Source organism: Pinus tabuliformis, chromosome 2_2 (assembly GCF_031772625.1).
Source record: "Pinus tabuliformis cultivar Carrire ecotype Pingquan chromosome 2_2, CPIR1, whole genome shotgun sequence".
In the NCBI taxonomy this organism is placed as follows: domain Eukaryota; kingdom Viridiplantae; phylum Streptophyta; class Pinopsida; order Pinales; family Pinaceae; genus Pinus; species Pinus tabuliformis.
Window position 1 is genome coordinate 632197869 of NC_142300.1, and position 10870 is coordinate 632208738.

The window sequence follows — 10870 nt, forward strand, 5'->3', positions numbered from 1 at the left end:
GAGAGAGACTAACTTAGTCTCTTGATTGTCCTCTCATGTACTAATCCAAACTAAACTAAAAGTCATTCATGAGCATAAGAAATGAAATGACTTGAAACATAAAAACAAAATAATGAATTTCAATTACCATATAAATCATTGGAGAGAGAGCCTAACTTAGACTCTTGGTATCTCCTCATATGATACTTGAAACATAAAAGCAAAAGAATGAATTTTAATTATCATGCAAATCAAATGGAGAGAGAGTCTAACTTAGACCCTTGGTTGTTCTCTCACATGCTGATAAGATTTTAATTCAAAACTCATTCACCAATCAAATCCTTAAACATCTAAACAATGAAATGAAACAAGATCTAATATGAAATAACATGTTTCTCTCATCCTTTTAGAGTGAGCTCAATTCTCTTAAGAACAAGACAAATTATTCCATATACTACATTAAGAAAACTTATATCTAAAACTACATAAATTCATATCCTACATTCACACAATTTATATCTAAAACTACATAATGGAAATATATGAAAAAATGAAGCCTTATTCTATTCCATCATCAATTGGATACAATGCTCTAAGAGTCCTCCTCTTTGGAATGGAGGAGGTGCTCCTATTTATACAAAAACTAAGATAACAACCTCATAAATGTAGACCCACTATTCTCTCCTTTGACCCACATATTTCTCAACCAATGATGACACATAACCCTATCCTCCATGATCTCCTCCATGAAGCTTATCTTTTCAAATTCGAATTTGATCATTCATGGCCACATAAAGATGCCCTGGAAGCTTCCTTGGAACCTACACATGTCACCAAAACAACCCACTTTCCATATATAAAGTAAAATATATTATTTTCTAATATTTAATCAAGAATTTCTCTCAAAAAATGCTTAAAAATAAACAATATTTGGAAAATATAAATGAGACCCATTAATGGTGAATAGTAGGGAAATTGGAGTGACAAGGTGATGAATAGTGAGCGAAATAATGGAAGCATAAGTGAAAAATGTATGGTAATGAGTGCCATTTTTGGAGCCCAACATACTCCCCAACTGAAGTTCTTGCATGTCCTCATGCAAGCTACTACAATGACTTATTTGATTTGATTCTTAAATGAGCTTCCTTTTACAAGATGTTTGGTTCTTGTGTAACAAACATCTTTCAATCATGGACTTCCTTTTAACTTTGCACATCTTTGGATAACTTTTATTTGTTTGCAAAGCATTGACATATTTTAATGATTGGTTCTTGTGTTACAATCATTATTTACTTTGATCTCTTCTTAATGATTGGTTCTTGTGTTACAATCATTATTTACTTTGATCTCTTTTTAATGATTGGTTCTTGTGTTTACAATCATTATTTACTTTGTTGAGATCTCTTTTTAATGATTGGTTTTTGTGTTTACAATCATTATTTACTTTGTTGAGATCAATCATATGCTCATCATTTTGTAGTAGTTTTTATTGTGGGAAGACTGTGGGTTAAGATGTAATATGAATGAGGAAAAAGAATGAAGTGTGAAATTCCCCACCCTCCCCAACTGATGGTTTTTGACAATTTTAAATGAGAAAGGAAATAGTGAAATAGTGGAATATTTTCCAAATATCATCATTTTAGCATCTAAAAAGAATTTCAAGATTAAAGGTTAGAAAACATCATACCTTACTTACCTAAGGAAGTGGATGAATCAATTCTGATCTGAAGCTTCTTCTTCAAGTTGTGGATGAAAGATGGATCTGTATTTGTCGTATCAGCTGCTGGATCCTCTGCTACTAGATGAAAAATCTGAGGAGTCTGTTGAACATGGCTGAAAGTTGTATCTGCTGCTGGATGATGAATCTGATGAGTTTGCTGAATATGGTTGAAGATATATAAGGCATGGAAGGTATACAAAATATAGAAGTTACATTTCCCTCCCAGCCTTATTTATTGACTTGTCCTCAAGTGAAATACAATGTATACAATGAATGGAAATACAGTGAATGGAAATTGGCTTCATCTGCTACAAAATATGGGTCTTCAAGTCTTCAACGCTCGATGGCACAAATCTTACTATGTGATTAAATGTGTCGATGTCGAACATAGCAAGAAGTTGTGGACTTAGTGGCCGTTAATGAATGCCGCTAGCCAACACAAGAGCTCCCACTATTGATTCCAATGGGAGTCAAGATGCCTAACACATCTTTGTAGGTACGAATAAATTTGTCGTAGTCGAGTCACCTACAAGATCCAACGAACAAGGGATATTAATGTACTCCCATTGTTCATTGGCAAGAGTACTTGCCATTAAGGCATGCAAGCCTCTAGGTGTTTTTTTAATGATACATAGACTCTAGGACTTTGACTCAAGCAGAGTTTTATTGGTGGAAATGAAGGGGAATGGTGAAGACAATGGAAATGGCAATAAGCTTGTAAGAAATGAATGTAAGGAAATGCATGGTGGATGAATAAGAACTCTTGCTGTGAAAAATGGATATGGAAATGTCATGCTTTATGGATGTACAATTGGTGGGATTCAAAATCTTTTCAGAAAGGGAGGTGGAAGGTAGTGGTTGTGGAGATGGATTTGTCTTGAGAATTTTTTTTCATGAATTAGTCTTTGGAAGACAATTGTGCACATAATGTAATCTCCTTATGATCACTTGATTATCCTGTAACCTGTAAAAAAACTTGGTACAAAGAAAACATAAGTGTGCTCAAGAAGAATTGCGCATATCCTTCATGATTCTTACACAAAAATTGCGTACCAAATAAAACAGAGCGAAGAAAATTAAAGCATTGAAAGTAACTCAATTCATGATATCAATTTCAATCCATTTTAAAAGTAACCATGAAAAATAATACTCCCTGTCAGATAACTTCTGAAATGTGCTCGGTAAAATGAGTGACATGAGAAATATCTGTTCTGTTCTGCATATTAGTGCATCATAAAGCATACAACAGAAGGATGTGATGAGTTAATCCTCCAATGTTTGAGAAAGCGTTTTGTGAAATTGGTTTCCAAGTATGCCATTTTGTATGTTCAAAGTTGTGTGAATTTTGTGATTATTTTTTTATTGTTTTATTATTTTTTTATTTTTGTAGTTTTTTTATTTTTTATTTCTAATTTTTTTTTTTATTTTTTTTATTTTTTTTTTTTTTTTTTTTAACAACAAAAATTAAAAAGAAAATATTAAAATAAATGAAAACCTAATTTTTTTTATGTTGATTTTATTTAGATTTCTCTTTAAACAATAAATTAAAAACATGAATATTTTTAATTTATTATTTAAGTTGAATTTTTTTTTAGAATCAACAAAATTTATTTATTAAAATCTAATAAAAGAAAAATTCAAAAAATATACTATAACTAATATAAAGTTAGTTTTTTTTTTTTTAATAAGTAAAAATAAAAATAAAAAGATTTTAAATAAAAATAAAAATTATTTTGTGTTCTTTTGATTTTTTATTATCCAAATATTGAATAAAAAACACATAAAATATTTATTTTTATTTTTATTTAAATAACCAATTAAAAACAACACAATTTTTTTTTTATTTAAATAACAAATTAAAAACAATGGTTTTTAATCTATTATTTATGTTTTTTTTATCTATAAAGAAAATCTAATCGATGTACACAATATTCGTTTTTTTTGTTTTGTTTTAAATTGATTTTTTTAGTCGTAAATAAAAAATAAAAATTAAATAAGCTATAAAAACAACAACAAACCGTAAACTAAAATGTTTCACAATCGTAGAGCTCACAACTGCCGCCCGTTGCTGTGATTGAACCACTGAAGAAAGTAATCCTGATGAACATATCTGATGCTTCCTCTGCATGCACACGGGTAAAACAGAGGATTCTCCAAGTCTCCAGGCGTTCGGCATATTCGACAAACATCTTCGTCCTCCTCAAATCTGCTTTCACAAAAGTTTCATAATGTACAGTCAATACAATGGAAAGAGAAAGCCAGAACCAGAAAAGGAAAAATGCCTGTCAATGGTCTTCTCTCAATTACATATAGTTTATGGAGATAGAGCGCATTTCCCCTCTCTAATGTAGATAGTATTTCAGTAGGCAGCATTCAGAAATTTACATCAAACAATTAGTGCCAACTTGAAAAAATCATACAATTATTTCAGCCCTAAATCAACAAACATGAAGATTTGAATTATCTTCTAGTGCCTCTCTTCCATGGCTGGAGAACAGAGTCAGAATACTTGGACGGCAATCCCTGAGATCTATTTCTCTTAGAGCAGCGCAATTGTGGGATCACCATTAGATCTCACTCTGCTTTATGCATGCTGTGTCACCCAGTCTACAGATGTTATCAGCTGTCAAGATAGGCTTTGAATCGGTAGATCTCAGGTTCTTCTGTAAATCATTGAGCATTTGCAGAGCATCCTGCTGGTGATACTTAAAATCCTGGGTGTCGGCATTGTCTTTAGGGAAGGTATGTATGAGCACTTGGATGCTTCAACCTTCATGGTGGGATTGTAACACCATTGATAAAGGTGGAAAGCCTCTAAAGCCTGACTTCATTGACATCAAATTGACAGTGAAAAATCAATTTTAAGATTTTCTGATTCTCCTCACAGAATGCAAGGATTAATATTCAGCAACACATACTACACTGTGATAATCCATACGACCTTCGAAGAATTCTTCAGTTCATCTCAGAGCATCCCAAGTAATCACCATAATATGAAAGGTGGATCCTTATCCGAACCTAAGTTTCTGCAAAAACTTAATGAAGATCATCCATTCCACATTGCATTTAGCCGTCCAACCACGATCGGTGCACAATGGCCTTAAAGGACCCTAAGAAATTGGATTCTCTCCTACTGCGTACCGATAGAGTTCATCAAACAAATCCTCTTGAATGTCATCATCTGCAACATCTTTATTTGGGTCCTCTGATCCAACACCTCCATCTACCATAACATCATCTACAGGTGAAGTCGGCTCCACTTGAGGCTCGTGCAGGGTTTTTGGATTTTCTCCTCTGGCGACCCTTTCTCTTAGCTCTCGAAGGCAGTTCCTAACACGTTTATTGGCGCTGACTTTCTCGACTCTGTCAACAAAATACTGGAAAGTGACAGAAGGTAGCAAGCGGGAATGCCATTGAATGAAAGCCTCAATCAGGTTACCCAGATCACTCACCTCATGACCAGGGCCCCTGAAGTGAAGCATGCGGGGGATGTGCTCCAGAACGTAGCCGAGGCCGTCATTGGAGAGGAGGAGATCGGGAGTGAGCTTGGGACGAGTGCGTGGCGGCTTTTTCAGCTTCTTGTTGCCGCTGCTTCCCTCCTCCAGCTGCGGCGGAGGGGAAATTAGGGGGCTTAGATGTAGTAGGGGGAAATGTGCAGTCTCGAGACCAATGACCTGCCCTGCCACACTTGTAACACCCTATTGGTGCAGGCGCCGATGATCCATTGTTGGTCTTCATCTTCTTCTCCATTCTGATTCCAATTTCGTTTTCACCCTCAGCACTTTTGGTTCTCCTGACCACTTCCTTCTGCAAGATAGGCACTTCTGTAGGGATGAAGATCGCCTTTCTAATCATTTTCTTTTGTGTAGACTCTGAGGAGACGAGTCCGATGCTGAAGTCGAGGGTTGGAGTCCCATCCCATCAGGTCCCCAAGTCACAAGACGTTCCTGTTGGGGCTCTTCAGCTGCCATTTCCATGGTATCCAATCCATAATGATTATTCAAACCATATCTAATGCCAAGATTTAGGCAAGAAATGCCACGAGAGCATCGAATTAAAAGAAAGAGGCCGATTTTAGGAGGATTTTTCTACAGTCTCTCCAGGATCTTGTTACAAAATGGATTAATCAGAAGATTTGTTGGGATTTGTTGAGCGCTAAGATTCTCAACAATTATCTCTTCGACCTTGACTAAGCGAGTCCACAAACTTGTTCTCCACGTATGGATTTGATGTGTCCATGCAACGCAGGGTGGTAGCCCCATCAGGATAATCTTTAGGCCCATCATCTGGATGTTGCATACCGATTTCAAATTGACCGTCATCTTCACCTTTTGTTTGCACAGCCATTGCAGTCATCATTTCCGCCACAATCTCCCATCATGAATACCACAGCAGTTGGGTTATAAGTTATAACCATGCCATCCAGTTAAGGTTGTGGCGATGGTATGACAAAACCGAAAAGTTGATTTTCCACGATGCTATCATCTTTCATACAAACAAGGAAGCAGCTACTCAACTGTGGCCTTGGTGTCCCAGCATTGAAAAGTGTAGGAGAAGCATGGGTGAACCAACGTTGTGACATTAAATGGTAAGTTTTGATAGCTGAATCAATATCATTCTTATGGATCCCTACAACAACTCTCATTATCATATGTTGAGGCCTCTCGATGACAACTCCATTGTCTTTTAAAAGATATGATCTCTCCAATGTCTTAAAACCAAAGTAGTCATACTCAAAATCCCTATCATAGATGATTTCACTGCATTCTTCATGATGATCAAGGGAGCCTTCAAACCAGATAGTTTATTGACATGAGCATACATTTGCCTTATTGTTTCGGAGAATGACTTCTTTGTATTTTTGTGAAGATTGGAAACTGTGATTTTGGTAGCCAACTGTGCATAATCAGGATGGTTTGCAGTCATAGCAGCAGCAGTTTCAGCAGCCAACTCATCCAGCTGACTGGTAGTGACACCCTTGTAAACGTCGGCGCAAACCTTTTGTGCAACCAACACAGGATCACAATGCTCCATATTAAGCCCGTAGCTTAGCTTCTTCAACCGCGCAGTGATCTTGTCAAAGTGCACAGCCTCCTGCCTGCCATCTCTTTTGATCACATACATTTTCGCTCACTCCGACGCAGAAGACTCACAGTCACCCAATCTTAGCCCTCGACAACAACAATGCCATTGGAAGATTTCCGATCCCAGATGTTTCAAAAGCCCCCAGCTATGGAAGACTTCAGAGGTTTGCCATTGCCAAATGCTTTGCCAATGGAAGGGTTTCCCACCTAGGGCCATTCCGATGGTAACGACAACCAAAAAAAATGGTTAATAATTTTTTTTTTTAAAAGTAAAAAAAAAACAAAAACATGGAATTAATCCTATTTTTTGAAAAACAAAAATGGTAATCCTATCAAAAAAAAATGGTTAGTTGTTAAAATGAATTTTTTTTAAGATGATTTTTTTTAATTATTATTATTATTTTTTTTGAATGTTTTTTTTTTTTTATTTAATTTTTTGCATTTTTTTTAAATATCTAAAAAAACATAAAAAAATGGTTAGTGTTTTCTAAATATCTTAAACAAAAAAAAACATGGTTATTTTTTTAAAAACAAAAAGAAAATGGTTAAATTTTAATAATAATATATGTTATGATACATATAGTATTATTATTTTGTGAATTTTTTTCTTTTTTTCTTTTTTTTAAAATCTAAAATTAAAAACTAAATTTTTTTTATTTTTAAAATCTAAAACAAAAAAACTAAATGTTTATTTTTTATTTTTTTAAAATTAAAAAAAAAAACTAAATTTCATTTAAAAAAATCTAAAGATGTTTTTTTTTTATTCACAAAATTCTTTATTGACTTTGTGCAAATTAGTTCTCCAGCAAGAGTATGTTTATTTGAACAAAATCAATAGACTTTCTGATCTTCCTGATCGCACGAAGCGCAGGAAGAGAGCATACTTATCGATTGATTTGTGTTTATTTATGCAGGGGGGGTGTTTTTGAAAAGACAAAATTTAAAACTAAAACATCAGAAAAGTCAAACTTAAACTCCTTTGTGAAGATCCTGCTGTCACCAGGTGTCACAAGTTATTTTGTCTAAAGAAAAATAAATATTGAATTAAATTCTAATGCCTAATCCCTTAGCACCATCCCCGGCAACGGCGCCAAAATGTTTGGCAATTTATTGGGCTTAAATTGCTGCATTAAATTATCAACCAGGGAAACTCGTAAGCTTGTGATGATGCTAGCACAATATATGCAGGAGTAGGCAACTAACTCTATGTCTAACTAAATTATTTAAGATTCAATACAATATGCAAGGGAAGAGGCTCCTAACTAAGGAGGTCCTGGTTGTCCTTCCCTACAGTATCATAGAGAAATCATTGATTACATGAAACTAAAAACTTAAAATGAAAACAAGAGAATGAACTTAGTTATTGTTTAGATTCAAGTAGAGAGAGAGACTAACTTAGTCTCTTGATTGTCCTCTCATGTACTAATCCAAACTAAACTAAGAGTCATTCATGAGCATAAGAAATGAAATGACTTGAAACATAAAAACAAAATAATGAATTTCAATTACCATATAAATCATTGGAGAGAGAGCCTAACTTAGACTCTTGGTATCTCCTCATATGATACTTGAAACATAAAAGCAAAAGAATGAATTTTAATTATCATGCAAATCAAATGGAGAGAGAGTCTAACTTAGACCCTTGGTTGTTCTCTCACATGCTGATAAGATTTTAATTCAAAACTCATTCACCAATCAAATCCTTAAACATCTAAACAATGAAATGAAACAAGATCTAATATGAAATAACATGTTTCTCTCATCCTTTTAGGGTGAGCTCAATTCTCTTAAGAACAAGACAAATTATTCCATATACTACATTAAGAAAACTTATATCTAAAACTACATAAATTCATATCCTACATTCACACAATTTATATCTAAAACTACATAATGGAAATATATGAAAATATGAAGCCTTATTCTATTCCATCATCAATTGGATACAATGCTCTAAGAGTCCTCCTCTTTGGAATGGAGGAGGTGCTCCTATTTATATAAAAACTAAGATAACAACCTCATAAATGTAGACCCACTATTCTCTCCTTTGACCCACATATTTCTCAACCAATGATGACACATAACCCTATCCTCCATGATCTCCTCCATGAAGCTTATCTTTTCAAATTCGAATTTGATCATTCATGGCCACATAAAGATGCCCTGGAAGCTTCCTTGGAACCTACACATGTCACCAAAACAACCCACTTTCCATATATAAAGTAAAATATATTATTTTCTAATATTTAATCAAGAATTTCTCTCAAAAAATGATTAAAAATAAACAATATTTGGAAAATATAAATGAGACCCATTAATGGTGAATAGTAGGGAAATTGGAGTGACAAGGTGATGAATAGTGAGCGAAATAATGGAAGCATAAGTGAAAAATGTATGGTAATGAGTGCCATTTTTGGAGCCCAACACTCCTCCACCACAGCCCACCTCCTGAGTGGATCCATCAAAGTATGCCCACGGAATGGTCTTGTCAATGTCTTCAGGCTTGATTATTCGGGGAGGGGGATTGGAATCCTCCTCGGGTAGGAGGTCAAAGTCCGCAGTGATTCTGATCATAATAGCAGGCCAGTGTGGGATCTTTAAATTAAATATAGACTGATTCCTAGCGATCCACAATGACCAGCACATAAGTAAAGGCATATTTCTGGCTTTGCCATTATGGTTTTCACACCATAGACTCCAGGCATCCATGATGTTCCTGCCTTGCTAGTTTTTTAAAGAAGGATAGTGAGCAATGATGTAGTTCCATTGATCCTTGATGATGGGGCAATTTAGGAAGAGATGTTCAGTACTCTCCTCATCATTTCGACAGAGATGACACCAGAATGGACCATGGAAAGTTCTCTTCATCAAATTGAGACCAGTAGGAATCTTGTCAAAAAGTATATTCCACATAAGTAGTCGGGCTCGTGGAGCAGCTTTAAGTTTCCAGAGTGCTTTCCAAGTAGGGTTGATATGCTGGGGTTTGTAAGGTTCCATCAGCTTGAGATATCCATCCTTTGGAGAGTATGTACCGTGCTTTGCAAATGCCCAGACAATCTCATCTGGTCCTTCAGTTAAACGAATATGTGCCTGAGTAAGGGCTTCTGTGTAGTCATACCATTCCTGCTGCCATTGATCAGGTATGTCCAAATCTTGTGCTGATTTCCAGGCCTGTTGTAGTATGGATGAGTTGATGTTGTCCGCAATATGTCTGATATGAGTGATATCCCTGTTGTGAAGGTGTAGTATCAACTCCGCAGGCAATCTGTGCGCATTGCCACAGCCAATCCATGGGTCCGTGCCTATGCAGACTGCATTTCCTTCCTTGATTCTCCATGTTATACCTTCCCGGATGAGAGGAATAGAGTTGATTACCGCCTTCCAGATGTTGGATATGCTGTTGTTAACCCTGTGCTGTTGTCTGAACCAGTCCATCATATCCACAGGCCAGATGTATTTTGCATGTGCCACCCGGGTCCAGAGACTATTTGTAGAGATGAGTTGCCAGCAGAGCTTTGCCGCCAGTGCTTTGGAGAATAAGTCCAGTCTTTTTATTCCCCAACCGCCCCATTTCTTGGGTTTGGAAATCGAGTCCCATTTAACCCATGCAAATAATCTGCCAGGTTGGTTACCTTTCCAAAGAAACCTGCAGCATAAGTTTTGAAGTCTGTTCAAGATTCCTCTCGGGATCCAAGCTAGAGTCATCCAAAATACAGGAGTAGCTTCTATCACAGCCTTAATGAGAACTAGCCTTCCCGCACGAGAGAGATATCTATGATACCAGACATTAAGACGTTTCTCCACTTTAGCAATAAGCCAGGTCCAGTCTGCGATCTTGTATCCATATGGTTTGAGCCTGAATCCCAGATATTTCAATCCATCCTCTAACTTCTGTAATGTGAAGGGAAAACGTTGTGTTGTAAACACGATCTCATGCTGAGTGCATCCAAAGGCTGATAGTGTAGACTTGTTGTCATTAATAATCATCCCCGTTGCCTGCTGAAAGAGATTGAAGATATTCTGAAGGGTCGTAGTATCCCCAATACTACCGTTTAAGAAAATGAGTACGTCATCAACAAATAAGAGA

General features: G+C 35.8%; 2 pseudogenes; both read right to left on the reverse strand.

Annotated features, from left to right (window-relative positions):
• Positions 1-4809: 4809 nt before the first annotated feature.
• Positions 4810-5471, reverse strand: LOC149194216 (uncharacterized; annotated as a pseudogene).
• A 914-nt stretch (positions 5472-6385) lies between these two features.
• LOC149194217 (ribonucleoside-diphosphate reductase large subunit pseudogene) lies at positions 6386-6823 on the reverse strand (annotated as a pseudogene).
• Between the last annotated feature and the right edge of the window lie 4047 nt (positions 6824-10870).